The 18698-nt window shown below is 50.2% G+C and overlaps 1 long non-coding RNA gene across 1 annotated transcript; it reads right to left on the bottom strand.

The window, feature by feature from the left end:
- Positions 1-14158: 14158 nt before the first annotated feature.
- On the bottom strand, positions 14159-17680 carry LOC308350973. The gene is made up of 4 exons (XR_013967556.1): positions 17462-17680; positions 16000-16625; positions 15597-15736; positions 14159-15446 (listed from the first exon to the last, which is right to left on the bottom strand). It is a non-coding gene; the product is annotated as an uncharacterized lncRNA (long non-coding RNA).
- Between the last annotated feature and the right edge of the window lie 1018 nt (positions 17681-18698).

Here is an 18698-nt window from a genome sequence, read left to right as displayed (position 1 = left end):
ACTCCCTGCTGGGCAGGGAGCCTGACATGGGGCTCGATCCCAGGATTCCAGGATCACGACCTGAGCCGAAGGCAGACGCTTAACCGACTGAGCCACCCAGGTGCTGTTACCATGTTTTCCTAAGTGCAGAATATTTTAATTTTGTTGAAGTCAATGTATCGATTTTTTTCTTTTATGGTTAGTGGTATTTTTTGTGTCCTTGTGATGACTTCATTGGCCCACGGGTCATCTTGTGGTTGTTTTTAGCGACTGCTTCTCCAGACTGTGGGTCTCCTTCTCCTGGCTTTTTTTTTTTCCCCCATGTCTCCCGATTTTTTACTGCGTACCATGCATTCTGAGTGATACGTCGTGGGGTCGCTCTGTTCTCTTTTATTCTTCCGGAAGGTGTTGATGGGTGTCCTAGTGGAGAGCTCCACTTCCCCCAGCTGACCCTGAACCTGTGTGTACCTGATCTCATACTTGGTTGGCGGTGCAGCCCTCGGTGTCCTCAAGCTCCCCTGACCTAGGGACACGCTCCTCCGCCACCGTCTCTCATGGGGCCCGGCACGGCGTGACCGAAGTGTGTTATGGAGAGTCTAAAGTGGGTCCTGCCTTGGGATTTGGCCTCCCCTGGATGTAGAGGGGACAAGGAGGCTGGGCACCCTGGTGGACCCTGTCCCCCAGCGCGGACCAACCTCTGGAATCCCATTCTCGTCTCAACTCCGTAGCTCCTGACTGGTGCCCTGCCCCAGTTTCTGCCCCCTTGGCTCAGTGGGACCCGTGTGCTTTCTGAGGGTCCCAGCCTGCCACGCTGTGGTGGGGATTGTCTCACGGGACCTCGTACTTTTCCCGTCCCGAGCATCCTTTCTCCCGGCGCTCGGTCACGTGCCGCTCGCTCCCCAGGGCCTGTCGAGAATTGTCTCAAACCTGCCGTCAGGGTGCGTGGCGAGGTCAGGCCGGCCCCGGGTGCACCAACAGAGCTGGAGGCAGGAGTTGCCTGGGACTTTTAAATGCAGCTGCGGGACCCTGTCTAGAGCCACAAGCCAAGGACGGACACACCCCAAACAGGCAAGCTGCCCCCTCCGCAGGTGCAGGAGTGAGGGTTGGGCCCCTGGGCCAGACGCTTACCGTTCTTTCTCTCACACACGCGTACACACACACACACACACACACACACGTGCATGTGGAAGGGCTATAATGAAGGAGGGCCTGCGTGGCACCTGGCTCTAGTCCCTCCCTTGGTCCTGCCCAGGGCTCATTTCTTTCATGGTTTTTAAGGAAACTTCTGTATTTCCTACTGACTCCCTGGCCCAGCACCTAGCAGAGCCTCCCCTTCTGGTCTCGGGGCCCGTGCTGGAAGCACTTGGTTGGGGCAGGCCTGTCTCAGCCCTTCTGAGCTCTGAGGGCAGGACTCCCTGCCCCCGTGCGCCCGCCCTCCCCCGCAGCAGGGCACCTGCAGACAGACCTTTCTGGCCGGGACCTGGGCCATCAGCCCTCCGCAGAAGGGACACTGAGACCCAGAGAGAGACCGGCCCGAAGCCAAGGAGCTGGCACAGAGGGCTCTGCTCGCAACTGCTCACGTGTCTGTCGCCCCGTGTGGCCATTTTACTACGTGGATACGCTTTACTCAGGGACACAAGTATATCACGTCTTTCATTCATTCGTGTGCGGGCAAATCGGGCTGCGCGGTCCCGGCCCTCACTTCTTCCTGAGCGGATTCTGCTTTGCTCACTGGGCTTCCTCCCCGCCCTTCTGCCCCCCCCCCCCGACCCGGGGAGGATTTCTGTCTGTCTGGAGGCAGATTCAGGTGGAAACGTGCTTGGGAGAGGGGAAATGGCCCATTTCTGGCCATTGAGACAAAGCAGAAGTCTTCTGGGAACTTCTGGGGTTTTTAAAACTTTCTTGATGAAAAAGAAGGGAAGGAATGACAAACAGAGTAGGTGCCATCTCACCTCTTTCTTCCTACCTCAACGGTGGAGGTGATGCCCAGAGCTGTGGCAGCCACGGTGCAGCCACGAGGCAACACGCAGGAACAGCAAGCTGTGAACACTGTAGAGACGCCAGCCCGGAGCCTGCATCCTATTTCCAGGCCTCTTGTGTGAGAACAAAATAAACCTCTACTGGCCTAAGTCGAGGTTAGCCGTGTTCCCTGTTATCTGTCATTGAAAACATGACTGTGCGAGACACGGGCTGTGTGTGCGCGCGCGTAATGCTGAAACTGGACAGCACGAGGCAAGGTTCCAACAAGTTCGTACAGTTTTCCACCAGTATTTGCTGAACATTTGCTCTGTGAGCAGTACTAGGTAAGTGGCGGTTATAGGATGAACACCTGTCCTCGCCGAGGCTGGTGGGTTTAGACCCTGTCGTGGGCCGAAGTGGGTCCCCCCAAATTCACACACTGGAACCCCAGCATCTCAGAGTATTACTTAGTTGGAGAGACGCTCTTCACAGAGGTAATCGGGGTTGTGAGAGTGGACCCTCAGCCAGGGGACTGGGTCCTTACAAGAAGAGGAGGTCGGGACATAGACACGCTCAGAGGGACGACCCGTGGGGACACAGGGAGAGGACGGCCGTCCACACACGGGGAGAGAGGTCTCAGGAAGACCCGCCCTGCCGGTCCCTGTCTGCATCTCGGGCTTCAGCCTCCAGGACGGGGAGCCGGTGCATGTCTGCTGTGTGAGCCCCCCGTCTGCGGGACTTTGTTAAGCCCACCCAAGTTGACCCTTAGAGACCTGGAGGATGGATGGACAGTAACAGGAAGGAGGGGGGGGCTGCATTCCAGGCAGAGGAAACAGCATGTGCAAGGCTGAGGCAAACCAGAGTCCAGGATCTTGGAGGAGCACGGGCAGGGCACCCAGCTGGGGGTCAGAGGCAGGCCAGACCCTACAGGTCTGGTCGTTGTGCCCAGGCAGCGTGTGTGTGCCTGTGCGTGCGTGTGCTTGTACATGTGTGTAGCCACAGGGAGGGAATGAAGCAAGAGTAGGGCGTGCTCTGATACTCTGGACACTTCTTTTGATACATGGGGGCCCAGGGCTAAGCCTGGGGCAGAGGGAACTGGAGAGAGAGCAGAGAGGGGTCACAAGGAAGCGTGGCCGGGCCCCCTGGTTTCGTGGGACAGGGACAGGGTCCCTGCTGCAGGGACCCACGGGCGGGACGACGTGCAGCCTGCAGTCTGCATGCCTTTGTGTCTGCCCACGGGCAAGAGCTTCTGCTTGGGGCCGAGGGGCTGAGCCTCCGGGAGGCTGAGCCCCCGCTGGGGAAGGGGGTGATTAGCGGGGGCCCCTTTGAAGAAGCCGCCGCCGGGCTCCGGGCTAAGCCGCCAGGCACGAACAGGGAAACCACCTAACAACCAGCCCCCATCTGACACATTGCATTTGAATTTAATAAGGGGGAATATTTCTCTCCTGGAGGTGGGATGAAACGTCGCCAGCCAAAGAATTTTAATCACTCACGTAAACGGTACACAGTCTGCGTTTCTCCTCGGGCCCCTTGTATTTATCGATTTAATTTCCTCTGGAGGATGAGGCGGGTCGGCGCATGGACCCCGTTGACCAGCCCTCAGGTCTCGGCGGCCCGAGGCATCCACCTGTCACCTGGGGAGGACGGGACCCAGGTGGCTTCTGCTGACCAGCCTCACCCTGGCCGTGCTGCTGTCCTCTGGGCCTCGGGACCACTGTTATCCCACCCGGAGGCTGAGCGCCTTGCCAGGCTCACACAGTTGGCCCCACTCTAACGCCCTCGCTGCCTTGACGCTCTGGGGCATTTTTCAGGGCGGCCCGTGGTCTTCTGTGGACAAGGGCAGATGGACCAGCTGTGTGCGGGCCGTGGCAGCCCGCAGACCATGTATGTGGGGGAGTTTTCCTGGTTTGGGAGTTGGTTCCTGGAAATGGTCCAAGTCCCCTTTCAAGGGCCGGGCCCTTAGTCAGGCCTGAACCCACGAGGGCTCCCGCTCCTGTTCTCTCCTTCTGGGTGTTCTACTGTCCCTGCCCCAGACCTCCTCCCATGTCGGGGGTACAGGCTTGAGTGGTGACAGTCATGTCAATCCCGCAGACCTATGAACGTGACCGTCTTTGAAAAAAGGGTCTTTGCAGTTGTGATTGAGTGAAGAATCCTGAGATGAGACCATCCTGGATTATACGAGGGGGCCCTAACCCAGTGAGTGACAGGTGACAGGTGTCTGTGTGAGAGAGAGGCAGAGGAGGAGAGGAGGGACTGTGTGACCCCAGAGACAGGAGCGACGTGGCCACCAGCTCAGGGACACCTGGAGCCCCAGGACTGGAAGAAGCAGGAAAGACTCTCTTCCGGGGCCTCCACAGAGAGCACCGCCCTGCCCACGCCTTGACCTTAGACAAAATATATCCCCCCCCACCCACTCCGGTGGAGGGGCCTATTTACAATGGGGCAGCCCCGTGCCAGGCCCTTCAACATGATCTCATGGAAGGCGCATTTCTCCCCATGACCCCTCTAGATGGGACTTTATGGTCTCATTTTATAGACACGGCAATGCTGTTGGGTGGGGGGGGGATATGAGGTCGAGATCCTGGTCACAGTGTGTGTCCCCTTCGGGGTGACCCTTTTGAAAAGCATGGAGAAGCTTGACACAAAGCTGCCCAGTGCCTCCCAGAGACCTACGGGGACGAGCCTGGCACAAGGACTTTGCAAATAGTGAGTACCCCAAGTCCCACCGGCAGCCCACACCAAGATGGGGCACGGCAGGAAAGAGGCTGTCAGGGAGGAAAGGAGCCCTGCTGTCGGGCAGGCTGCGTGGGCTGGGCAGGGCTCAAATTGGCCCTGTCGGCCCCACTGCCTGCTCTCTGGGGTCTTGGCCAACCAGGGGTGGTGGCCCCCGCGCCCCCTGGCAAGTGCCCACAAGCACCACGCATCCCGGCCCCGGGGAAGCAACATCCACCATCCCATTTACAGAGCCTACTTCTCCCTTCCCACCTGCCCAGCACCACCCAGCACCGCCGTCCTGGCGGCCCCCCCAAAGCCCCCCCCCCATCCTGGACATGGCTGGGGAAGGTGGGTCAGCACGTCCGCAGAGAGGGCCTGGGAAGCATGAGGGCTCCTCTCCCAGAACACAGAAGCCCAGGCCCATCTATCCGACGGCGGCCTCCCGTCGGCCTTGCAGCCGAACGTGAGCCTGTTTGATCTTCTTCCGGCTCGAGAAGGTGCAAACAGCAGCTTCCGGCCTCCTGAGACCCCCTTCAGCCAAGGGAGAAGCTTGCTGCAGTGGTCCAGGCAGGCTCCAAAGCCGCGCGCCCCCCCCCATCCCAGTGGCCGCCAGGTCTGGGGAAGGTGGAGGAGCGGCGTGGCCAGGTCAACTCACTCATTCGCCGGCCCACTCATTCATTCCTTCATTCGTTCACCCTGCACGCAGCAAAGACTGACCACGCACCTGCTGAGTCCGGGCCCTTCACAGGCACCGGACTTAGCACAGACACCAGCAAAGGAGGCGGAGGCGAGACCGGAAGTGACCCATGAGCTGGATGTTGCGAGATGGATGACTCCGGGGCTCCCTCCCACGCGGGCTCATGTGGCCAGGGCGGGGGTGTCCCGGAAGTGCCTGCTGAGGAAAGAGAATGAGGAGGGGTGGGTGCTAGTGTCTAGGGGAAGCGGGCAGCGGGTTCTGCACAGAGGGGGTGTCATGAGCTGAATTGTGTCTCCCCTCAAATTTATATGTTGGAGCCCTGACATGGCCCATACCTCAGCATGGGACCTCCTTTGGGCAGAGGGTCTTTACAGAGGTGGTCCAATGAGAGTGAGGCCATGAGGGGCCCTAGTCCCATAGGATGGGTGTCTCTAAGGAAGAAGCAGTTGGAACACAAACACACAGAGGGAAGACCTCGGGAGAGCAGCCAAGGAGGGGGGCCTCAGGAGGGACCCGCTCTGCCGACACCCTGAGTTTTGGATTTCCAGCCTTCAGAACCCAGACCACACACGTCGGTGGCTTAAGCCACTCCATCTGTGGGAATCTGTTGAAGAAGTCCTAACGCTCAAACACAGTGGACTTCCATGTGCTCAAATGAGGAGGTCCTGGAATGAGAAAGGACAGAGTTTCGAGGAGGTGGTAGCTGCCCTGTGGGGCCAGGGAGGTGTGGATTTCTACCAAACGCGACTGGAGTCACTGAAGGATGATCTGGGAGAGGAGCAGAGAGAGCAGAGGAGGGGGAGAGGGATCACATACTCAAGGACACATTTTAAATTTTTATTTACTTTTTAATTGAAGTATAACTTGGGTTAAACATAAGTGTATAGAGCTCAATGAATTTTTTACTTTATTGAGGTATATAATGGACATACAATAAACCGTCCCCATCTAAGTGTTCAATGTCATGAGGTTGACATAGGTAAACACATGTGAAGCCAGGGACTCAAGCAAGGTCATGAACGCATCCACCATATTTCCTGTGTCCTTGTGCCACCTCTCCCCACCCCACCCCTGCTGTGTCCCCGCTGGTCTGCTCTCTTTCACTATAGATTCGTTGGCATTTACTACAACTTTATGCAAATAGAATCACAGAGTACACGCTCTTTCTTTTGGTCTGGCTTCTCTCCCTTAGTGTGATTATTGTGAAGTTCAGCACCCATGTTGTCATCGGTACCCACAATCCACTCTTGTTTGTTGCTGAATGGTATTCCATTATGTGGGCATACCACATTCCGGGTGTGTTCACCCACTGATGGGCATCTGGGTGGTTTCCAGGTTTAGGCTATTACCGATAAAGCTGCTGTGAAGATTCCTTATGGACACAGGTTTCCATTTCTCTTGAGTAAATATCCAGGAGTGGAATGCATGGGTCACACGGTATGTATATGTCTAACTTTTGAAGGAAACACCAAACCTTTCCCCAAAGTGGTTGTACCATCTCAAACTCCCACCAGCATAAACAAGAGGTCCAGTAGATTTATTTATTTTTATTTTTATTTTTATTTTTTTTAAAAGATTTTATTTATTTGACAGGCAGAGATCACAAGTAGGCAGAGAGGCAGGCAGAGAGAGAGGAGGAAGCAGGCTCCCTGCTGAGCAGAGAGCCTGATGTGGGGCTCAATCCCTGGACCCTGAGACCATGACCTGAGCTGAAAGCAGAGGCTTTAACCCACTGAGCCACCCAGGTGCCCCAGGAGATTTATATCCACGCCTAGACTTGGTGTGCTTAGTTTTTTTTTTTTTTTACCTCGGTCATCCTAATGGGCATGCAATCATAGCTCACTGTCATTTTCATCCACATTTCTAGAGTAGCTAATGATGTTGATGATTTCATCCTGTGGCCATTTGTTTATCTTCTTTAATGCAACATCTATTCAAATCTTTTGCCCACTTTATTGGTTTACCTTCTTAGGGGTCTTGGAAATATGCATACATTGTGGATATGAATCCTTTGTTTGACATGTGTGCTATAAATATATCTCTTGGTCTGTCATTTGCCTTTTCATTTTCTTACTGGTGTCTTTCAAAAAGTAGAAAAATCTTAATTTAAGGACCAATTTATTGATTTTTTTCCTTACATGGTTTGGGCTTTCCAGGTTTATTAGAAAATCTTGGCCTACCCCAAAGTTGCAAAGATATTCTCTTCTCTTCTGCTTTTATCTAGAAGTCTCATAGTTGGAAACCCAGTTGATCCAAACCATTTTTTGAGGACTTGCTTTTCCCCTTCTCTGAATTGCCATGACACCTTCATCAAAAACCAATCAAGCACATCTATGTGGATAAATTCCTGAGCTCCATTCTGTTCCATTGACTCATGTGTCTGTCCTTACGCTGATATCCAACCTTCTCAATCACAGTAGCTTATTAAGTATATTTTGAAATCAGAGAAATTCTCCCACTTTGTCATTCTTTTAGAAAAGTTTTTTTGTTCCTTCTAGGTCTTTACATTTCTGTATAAATTCTAGGATTAACCTATACATTTTTACCAGATATATTGAATGTGTACATAAGTTTGAGAACAATTGGCATCTGAATATGGGCCTTCCAATCTATGAACATGGTATACCTCTACATTTATTTAGGTCTTTTTTAAAAAGTGACTTAATATTTATGTACTCTGAGAAATGATCACCACAATAAGTCTAGTAGCATCTGTCACCTCATGTAGTTACAAGAATTTTTTTTCTTGTGATGAGCACTCTTAAGATTGATTCCCTTGGCAACTTTCATATGCAATATAGAATTATTGACTATAATTGCTGGGCTGCCCGTGACATCCCTGTGACTTATTTTATAACTGGAAGTTTGTACCTTTAGACCCCTTTCACCACTTTGCTCACCCCTAACCCCCACCTCCAGAAATCATCAATCTCTTCTCTCTATATATAACCTTGGGTTTTTTGGTTTTGTGTTTTTAGATTCCACATATGAATAAGATCATACAGTATTTGTCTTTCTTTCTGTCTTATTTCACTTAGCATAATGCCTTCTAGGTCCATCTGTGTCGTTGCAAATGGCAAGATTTCATTCCTTTTTTTGTGGCTGAATGGCATTCCATGGTGTGTGTGTGCATGCGTGACTCTGTGTGTGTGTGTGTGTGTGTGTGTGTGCACACATATATATCCATTCACTCACTGATGGGCGCTTAGGTTGTCTCCATATCTTGGTTATTGTAAATAACACTGCCATGAACATGCGGGTGCAGATATCTTTTTGAGTTAGTGTCTTCATTTTCTTCAGATAAATACCCAGAAGTGGAATTGCTAGATCATATGGTAGTTCTATTTTTAATTTTTTGAGGAAACGACATGCTGCTTTCCACAGTGGTGCACCAATTTACATTCCTACTACCAGCATACTGGGGTTTCCTTTTTTTCACATCCTCACCAACACTTGTCATTTCTCGTCTTTTTGATACTAGCCATTGTGATGGTTGTGAGGAGATATCTCATTGTGGTTTTGATTTTCATTTTCCTGGTTTTTAGTGATGTTGAACATCTTTTCATGCACCCATTGGCCATCTGTATGTCTTCTCTGGAAAAATATCTATTCAGATCTTCTGCTCACTTTAAAAACCAAATTGCTTCAGTTTTTTTGCTATTGAATTGTATGTGTTCTTTATATATTTTAGATATTAACCTCTTAGAAGGTATGTGATTTACCAATATTTTCTCCCATTCAGTGCATTGTCTTTTCATTTTGTTGATGGTTTTCTTTGCTGTAGTCCCACTTCTTTATTTTGCTTTTGTTTTTCTTGCTTTTGGTGTCAGATTCAAAAGATCATCACCAAAACCCACGTCAACGAGCTTACCACTTGTTTTCTTTTCAGTTTTATGGTTTTGGGTCTTAAGTTTAAGTCTTTAATCAATTTGAGTTAATTTTTGTGTATGGTGTGAGATAGTGGTCCTATTTCACTCTTTTCCACCTGTCTGTCCAGTTTTCTCAACACCATTTGTTGAAGACACTGTCCTTTCCCTGTTGTATATTCTTGACTCCTGCATCATGAGTTAACTAAGTCTAGATGCATGGGTGTATTTCTGGGCTCTTTAATCTGTTAGGTCTTCTTAAATTTCTCTCAACAATGTTTTATAATTTTCAGTATAGGGTCTTGGTTGCCTTTTGTTAGGGTTTTTTGTTTGTTTGTTTGTTTGAGGGAGGCTTGCTGTTCTAAGTAGATCTTTTAAATAATTTTGTTTATCAACTGTTTGCTGTTGTTAGTTTTAGTGGCTGTTTAGGAGGTTCCCTGGGATCATCTGTGTAATCACATCAGTGGCAACTGGGAATAGTTTTATTTCTTTAATCATAATTTTTATTCCTTTTATAGGTTTTTCCTCCCTTATTGCAGTGGCTAGGATTGCCAGTATAATGCTGAGCAGACACTCTGAAAGTGGACACCATTAGCTTTTCCTTGATCTTAATGAAAAGAAATTTCAGGCTCACCATTAATTATATTGTTGGCTACTGTGCTTTTGTAGATATTTTTTTAAATCTATTTGAGGACTTTCCCTACTACCTTAGTTTGTTGAAGTTGTTTTATCATAAATGGGCACCAAATTTGATCATATGCTTTTTCTATAGCTATTTTAAAATTTATGAGATTTACCTTCTTTACGTGGTTAATATGATGAATTATATTTCAAATATTTAACCAACTTTGCATGCTTGGGTTAAACCTTACTTATTCCTGATGCACTATTGTTTTTGTATATTGTGGAGTTGACTTACTAATATTTTAAAAGGATTTTTGTGCCTGTATTCCTGAGGAATGTTGGTCTACAATTTTATTTTTTTAAAATGTCTTTGGGGGCACCTGGATGGTTCAGTAGGTTAAAGCCTCTGCCTTCGGCTCAGGTCATGATCTCAGGGTCCTGGGATCGAGCCCCGCATCTGGCTCTTGGCTCAGCAGGGAGCCTGCTTCCCCCTCTCAATCTGCCTGCCTCTCTGCCTACTTGTGATTTCTCTCCCTCTGTCAAATAAATGAAATGTTAAAAAAATAAAAAAATGTCTTTGTCAAATTCTGTATTAGGGTTATGCTGGTCTTTTAAAATGATTCAGATGATGTTTCCTCTGGTATCAATTTGTTAAGTTTGATTTTTCTACAAATTTGCTCATTTCATTTGGGTTGGTGGATTTGTTGGTATAAAGAAGTGATACCTTGAAGAGTCTATAGGATCTGCAGTAATCATATTTTTTCAATTTCCATTATTAGTAATGGTATTTGTGTTCTCTGTCTCTCTCTGTCTCTGTCTCTGTCTCTCTCTCTCTATTCCTCTCTCTTATTTACTTCAGTAGGAGGTCATGAATTTTGTTGATTTTCTCAAAGAATCAGTTTTTGGCTCCCCACCCCACCTTTTGGCTGTTTTATTGTCCCCTGCTCCTCTTGTTATTATTTCCTTCCTTCTTCATTTGGATTTACTTTTTTCTTCCTTTCCTAGCTACCCAAACTGGATCTTGGGTCATTGATTTTAAGTTGCTCTTGTTTTCTAAGATAAGTGTTTAAAGTTCTAAGTTTCCTTATAAGCACTTTTTTTGCTATATCCCACAGATTTTAATATGATATATTTCCATTGTCACTCAATTCAAATTATTTTCTAATACCTCTTGTGATTCCATTTTTAATTCATGAGTCATTTGTAGATTCATGAATCATTGATACTTAGGATTTTCCTAGATGTCTCGTTATTAATATCTAACAAGATTCAGTTGTTGCCAGAGAACACACTCTGTGTGATTTCTAGCTTTAAAATTTGCTGGGACTTGATTTATGGCCCCGAGTATGGTTTATCTTCACAAAAGTGCACTTGAAAAGAATATGTACTTTTCAGATACTGGGTGTAGTGTTCTATAAATATCATTAGATCAAAGTGACTAATAGTGTTGCTTGTACCTTCCATGTCTTTACTGATTTTTTTTTGTATATTTGTACTATTGATTGCTGAGGGAGGGGTGTTAAAATCTCCCTTTTATGATTGTGAAATTGTTTGTTTTTTCCCTTGATCTTGTCAATTTTGCTTCATGCCTTTCGAGGCCTTATTATTAGGTACATAAAAAATCAATCACTGTTACATCCTCCTGGTTAATCAACCCTTCTATTACAACAAATGTCTCCTTTATCTCCAATAACACTCTCTGTCTTGAAGTTTATTATTAGTATAAATCTTAATTAATATTACTATAACCACCCAGCTACCTGATACTATTATTTTCATGGTGTATCTTCTTCAACTTATTTACTTTCAACCTATCTGTGTCTTTATATTTAAAACGAATCTCTTGTAGGCAGCACATTATTGAGTCTGGCTGTTTTTATCCATTACTGTCAATCTCTTACTTTTAATTGGTGTTTTTAGAATATTAATGATTAACCCTGGTCCATTCTATTTTTTGTTTCTTTGTTCTCTCTCTGCATGCCTTTGGATTATTTGACATTTATATATATATATATGTGTGTGTGTGTGTGTGTGTGTGTGTGTGTGTGTGTATATATACTCACTATACAAATATTTATAATATATATTATATATACTATACTATAGTATAGTACACTATATAGTATATATAGTATAGTATATATAGTATAGTATATATAGTATAGTATACTATATAGTATATATATATAATGTGTGCATGTATATATAGTATATATAGCATATATTATATATATATATATACACACACACACACACTGTAGTATATATAATATATATTATATATATTTAGTTGACCTGTTGACTTTCTGGCTATATTTCTTCCTGTGCATGTGGTTACTCTAGGAATTGTAGTATATACACCTAATCTTTCTAAGGCCAATTAGAATTACTATAGTATTACTTCACAGCCCACCTCACCTTGAGCATGGTGGGGCCACCTCCTGCCTGGCCTGTGCCCCTCCCTAGTTCCAGCTCCTGGTCAGCCCAGTGGGGGCATAAAGCCCTGAGAGCGTCGATAAGACCGAGGTAGCAGCACTTCTCTCCAGGGGCTGGTTATGTCTCCTAGCCCAATTGCTCTCATGTCAGCCCTGGATCCTCTCCAGGCCAGTACTGTGAGTGTGCAGGTTGTGCACTGCACAACTCTAAGGGCACCATTCTCATTGCAGTCATGGGGGGCCCCCTGCCCTAGAGCTCCTTGGGCCTTGTCCTCTGGGCATAGACCTTTAGCTTATCCTCACATTCTCCCAGCACAGGGCAGTTCCAGAATGCCAGGGCTGGAGGGTGAAGCCCCAGGCACTGCCCAGATGCCTGGGTGCTGTCTGGGCTCCGTGGGGCTCTCCCTCCCCAGGGCATCCAGGGCTGTCTGGAGTGGTAAGGTGATCAGTTGGTCTTCAGGTACTCAGCTGTGTGGCCCCAGGGTGCTTGGGGGTCTGGTCCTGGGAGGTGCTGTGAGTGGTGAAGGCCAGTCTGGGGTTTGAATTCTCCCACATGGGACCTAGAGAAGATTTCCTCCCCTTTTTGTGCCTTGGTTTCCCCAATTGCAAAGTGGGAATGATGACAGTACCTGCCTCACAGGGCTCAAGTGGGGATGACGTTGGACGACCCAGGTGAGGAGCATGGCACTGCTGGCTCTGGGTATGTTCGAAGTGGCCAGGTTGCGGCAGGGCCACCAGAGGTGTCCAGGGTGCACGTGGGCCTTTGAGAGGTGCCGAAGGCCTTGGGTTCACATACCAATAGCCACCCACACAGGCCGAGGTCCCTTCCAATGTCGCAGCAGGGCTAAGGTCACTTGGAATCACGGAGGGGGCGGGTGAGCTGGGGGAGGGGAAGGACAGAGTCCCTGATGGGCGGGGCTCGGCTACTCCCCTCTGAGAAAACCTGGCCTCTGTCATGGGCATGGGTGAGAGTTGAGGGCTCTGTGGCCCCCCAACAGGTAACCCATGGCCATAGGGTAGAGGCCTGGGGTTGAGATGGGGAGGCAGGAGTCCGTGGGCAGCTCTGCACATCCCCAGACCAGATCCATGGGAATAAAGAGACAAACTTCAGGATAATGTTGAGGGGTGGGGTGTGTATGACACTTGATGCCTCTTTCTGTCCTGTCCCCCCTGCCCTTTCTCATCCTGAAGAGAAGGATTGTCCTTCAGCGAGAACCCCCACGTGCCAAGTGGGAACCACAGAACCCCTCTGCAACGTGGCGGTTGTCATCCCCACCCCCATGTCACTGATGAGCAAAGGCAGGCTCGGAGCCGCCCAGGGTCAGGGCCAAGGCCACCAGGCCTGGGCGCCACCTTCACAGTCTAGGTGCAAAAGTAAATCTAATTGGCTAGACATAGAGCAGCCATGGGACCTAGTAATTCCACACCCGGAGACAGACCCAAGAGGGGTGAACACACACGTCCACACAAACGCGTGCGTGTAAGTGCTCAGTGAACACACACGTCCACACAAACGCGTGCGTGTAAGTGCTCATAACAGCCCAAGAGTGAAAACAACCTGAATGCCCACCAGCCGGCAAGTGGATAGAGAGAATGTGGCGTGTCCACACGAGAGAATAATATTGAGCTCTAAACAACAATGACTTACTGACCCTGATCTATGCCACAGCAAACACAAGCCTCGAACACGTTATGCTGGGCGAGAGGACCACATACTATATGATTCCACTGAATACAGGATGTACAGATAGGCAAGTCCACAGACCGGGAAGGAGACCTGTCGTTGCCAGGGTGTGGGAGTGGGTGGGAGAGTGGCGGATCTTGGGGGTGGGGCTAAGGAGGGTATAGTTTCCTTGGTGGTCTTGAAAATGTTCTAACATTGGCTGTGAGGACGGAGGCACGGCTGTGAATTTACTAGACACCCCTGAATTGCACACTTCAAATGGGTCCATTGTAGGGTGTGTGAGTTATACCACGGTAAACTTGTCCAAGATCAGAGAACATGGACAATTTAGAAAGTGCCCAACGTCCTACCCTTTGTGCATAACTAAATACATGAATATATAAGTGATCATACATAATAAAATTTAAAAAATGAATCAAGACCACACAGAGAAGTGCCTGGCCCAGCCCCGTGCATCTCTCAGCACCCAGTAAACATTGGTCTCTTCCCTCAGCTCCACACTCTGGGGCTCCCAGGCCATGCCAGTCTCCTGCCTGGGGCCAGGTCCTGGGCTGGGTACAGCGAGACCAGAGCCAGCCAAGTCATGGTGTGTGACAGCCTGTAGCAGGCTCACTTTCTTGGCAAGACACCTCAGGATCCCTCTGCCAAAGTCCCAAAACCAAAAGTGGTGTTGAAAGATGCAAGCGTCCCAACATGTGGCCTCAGCAGCCCTGTATTTGTCAGTATACAGCTGCGTAACAAGCACGCCAGATCACACAGTGGCTCGATCTCCAAGTTAATTTCTCCTGAAAAGGTCAGATAAGTAGCCCAGGGCCATGTGGGCTCCCTTACCTCCTCTGTTCAGTTGTCCTCAGCCGGTGGCTTCTCCGTCAGGCCCCAGATGGGGAAGGAGAAGGGGAGGACACACTTCTTCACATCATCTTGGTCAGAACTTATCCGTGGCCATGACTTGTTGCAAGGGAGTCTGGGAAATGTAGCCCGTGTGCCCAGGTCAGCCTTCTGTTACTTGACTGCCGCGGAACAGGGAGGAAGGGAGGGATATTGGGCTCCAGGCATGTCGCCAATCAGCTCCCTCATCCGTAAAGTCATAGTATTGAGGGTTGTTGGGAGACGCGTGGCTGGAGTATGTGTGCCCTCAAGACACAGGAACTGTCCCGGGAATTCTGTGCTGGGTTGGGAGGACGGAGGGAGGAGGTCTGCCCAAGAGAGCCCCCGAGGGTGAGGTGTGGGCAGGGCACAGAGTGAGTCACCCCTGCTTCCACGGCAGTAGCCCAGCGTGAGCGGAGCCCACTAGAAGCCCAGACACTCCGCCTCCGTTGCCCTCCGCTGGGATGGACCGGCCAGGGGCGCGCTGCCCGCTGCTGGGACCCGGCCGAGCTCCTGCGGGCACTGTCCACCCGTGAGGCCGACTCGGCATGCCCAGCGGTCACAGCTCTTCTCTCTGCTCTGGCCCCAGACCCACCGGTCATCCGGACGCTCGATACGATCTGTTTTGAAAGTAAAACAAACTCTTTTGAAACGGCTGCTGCGTGTGCAGACCGAGAGTCTCGCCCCCTCCCTCGCGGGCTGGTGGACATCTGAGATTCAGGGAAACCTGACAGGAGAGGCCACATGTGGGGCGAGGGCTCTGCTCCTACCCTCTGAAGCAGCAGAGGCCCGCAGCGCAGACTGAGGGCACCAGGGAGCCTGCGAGGGATGCAGAGGGAGAGTGTGGGCCAGAGCAATCGGGACCGCATAGCTCCATTGGGAGGAGGATGTATTTGATGGTAGCGTTGAACTGGAACAAGATAGGGGTGACATATGTGAGTGACATTTCAAAACAGAAATCTAGATTGAGTGGCACTCAGGCCAAAGGGGGCCCAGGTCATGCCCAAGGCCCCCAAAAGAAGCCTCAATCTGAGGTCTCAAAGGCAGGAATCGGGGTCCCTACGGGGGAGCTCCGGACTCTAGCAGGACAGAGTTTGAGGTAGGGCCCTTGCCGTCTGTGGTGGCCGAGGTGAAGGACATTAGTGTCAGGAGCCCCTTTGCTGTTTCTCTCACCTTCAGTCGTCTGCAGAGCCAGTGGGCTGGGGGGAGGCAGGCTGTGGTGGGCCTGGAATGACAGGAGGCTTGTGGGTGTGCCCAGTGAATTCTTCCTGCCACAGGGCCTTTGCACACACCATTGCCGCTGGTTAGCATATCCATTCCCACCTCCCGCTTAGCTGACTCCTATTCTGGCCTCAGATCCCAGATCATGGGTCACTTTCCACGGCAGGTGTCTCTGATTTCCTGGGCTGTGTCACCCACCAGACACAGAGCCAGGCCCTTGGTGGGTATTCACGACTGTTTGTGGAATGAGCAAGGAGAAGAAAGAGCCCTGCAAACCCCCACGCCCCAGCCCCTGAGCCTCGGCATCTAGGGAAGGTCACCCCAGGTGCCCTCCAGGGCAGCTCCAGGGAGGACCCTTAGATGGTGGGAGAGGAGAAGGCGGGGTGGGGGTGGTGTAGCCTCTGCAGCTGGAGGGCCTCGGTGGCAGGCGGAGTCGTGCTCCTGGTCGTGGTCTCCGTGGCCAGGCTGCCTGCGTGCTGTTGCTGAGGGGCGGAGGCACCGCGACAAGCGACTCAAGCTCTCCTCCGTGTCAGCTGCCCTTCTGTGAGCCGGAGACAATGACGCACCCCGCAAGGCTGCTGCAAGGACGAAACGCGATGTTCACGAAAAGGTTTTAGGACACAGCTTGGTACATTGTAAGTGGACGCATCCGCTCTATCTCTTCCTTATTTGCTTCAAAATGAAGGTTTTTTTTTTTTTTAAAAACCCATACAAATGATGTATTAAGCGTTCAAAGTACAAACTTAAGAGAGCCAAAAAACAACTTAAAAAGATAATTAAATCCCCAGAGATCTTGCCAGCCAAAGGAACTACTTGGAGAGGTTGGGGTTAGGTTTGGCTGCATAGCAGACAACCTCCCCAAACAGCAGCGGTTTCAACAAGATAGAAACTGGCTTCTCTTTCCTGTGAAAGTCTAGGAGCGGGATGGGTGGAGGTCCTGTCTTACAAAGCCTTCAAAGATGGAGGCTTGTTACCGTTCCCTGAGCCATCACCCTGGAGACACGGTCCTCCTGTGACCTTCTGGTCCAGGATGGCAGCTGGAGCTCCAGCCATCACCACTGCGTTCCAGCCTGCAGGATGGAAGCAGGGATGAAGAAGGCGCATGCCACTTGTAACATGTCCTTTCTTTCTATCTCCCGTTGGTAACGTGGCCGCATTTGGCTGCGAGAGAAGCTAGGATATATGGTCTTTATTAAGGTAAGCCATGGGCTCAGCTGGAAGTTGTGGGTTCTGCTGCTAAAGGCAAAGGGAGAATGCATGTTGGGGGAAAGCCAGCGGTCCTGCCATATTGCATTTGTCATCTCGCTGAACACGCTTCCTTTCCATTCTTCCAGGGACACACACACACACACACACACACAGAGGCAGTCTCACATACATAGGAAAGGAGGATGTTTGCTCTTGTATGAGTTACCTTTTTAATTCAAACACAGATGGCAGGTTCCTTCCCATGTCCACAGACAGAGATCCACAAGATTGTTTTTAAAGATGGCCTGCATTTCCATCACACAGATGCTTGATGATTCCACCGGGACCGAGAGACGCTCAGGCTGCTGCCCATTTCCAGGTACTATAGCCCACGCCGGGATGAACACCCCTGAACCATCATCTTTGTACCCGGTTGGAACATGTCCTTCGCCTAAGTTCCCAGAAGTAGAAATGCTGAGTCAAAGGGGATACGCTTTGACATTTGGACGTGAATTGAGAAATTGCCCTCAGGAAGGTCGTCCCAGTGAGCGCTCCCCCCACATCGCCCTGGCTTTGGTGGTGTGGGTAACCTGGGCAAAGCAGGCATGTGCCCATATCGGAGGCTCACCCCATTCCCTACCCTACCCTGGCTCCTTCTCCTCACAGGGTTGGCAGGCGTGTGCCTCCAGTCTTCTGGGGGACCCTTGGATGAAGGTGACCTTGAGATCCTGCCCTCTCCGGACCACAGCAATGAGCAGGAGCCTTCACAGCTACAGACGCTTAAGTTCAAGTTCAGCAGCGGCGACAGCCTGCAGACCTCCCTGGGGGGACGAGATCCAGCCCCTCAACCAGACGGACGGAGAGAGCTTAGCTGCCAAGTCTCGAGATGTCTGGGAGCGCTTATTGGGAGGGCAGCCCTGTAGCTCCCAACGTCAGCTGACAGCATGGTTGCCCGATTCAGCAAATAAAAATACCGGATATCCTGTTAAATTTGAATTCAGATACACGACGAATAACTTTTCGTATGGCCCAAATAATTGCATTGGATGGAGAATTGGAGAAAGCGTATGCGACTCATTTCTTCCTAGAAGCCGGGAGACGGGCTTTCCCTCTTCTCTCCCACGGTGACACGGCCACGCCTCACTGTGTCCTTTATTTTATTTGACAACCTTTGCTGGCAGCACCCGGGGCCACTGGGAGCAGTGAGCCCCGTGGAGAAGTCCTGGACTCTGGAGTTAGCTGGATTCGAGTTCTGGCCTTTTGTACGTCTGCTAGCGGTGGACTTGGAGATGAGTTACCCACCTCCCTGTTCCTCAGTTTCCCTGTCTATAAATACGAGGGTGAATATAGCGCCGACCTCCCGAGGGGACGGTGAACGGTGAACGAACGTCGTCTGAATGTGGTCCGCTTTCGGCCATATGGAAGCAGAAACGAGCACCCAGCGCTCGCGACGGGGCGTTCAG

This window comes from Martes martes (genome assembly GCF_963455335.1).
Source record: "Martes martes genome assembly, chromosome: 10".
Lineage (NCBI taxonomy): Eukaryota > Metazoa > Chordata > Mammalia > Carnivora > Mustelidae > Martes > Martes martes.
This window is presented reverse-complemented; position numbering and strand designations above follow the sequence as displayed.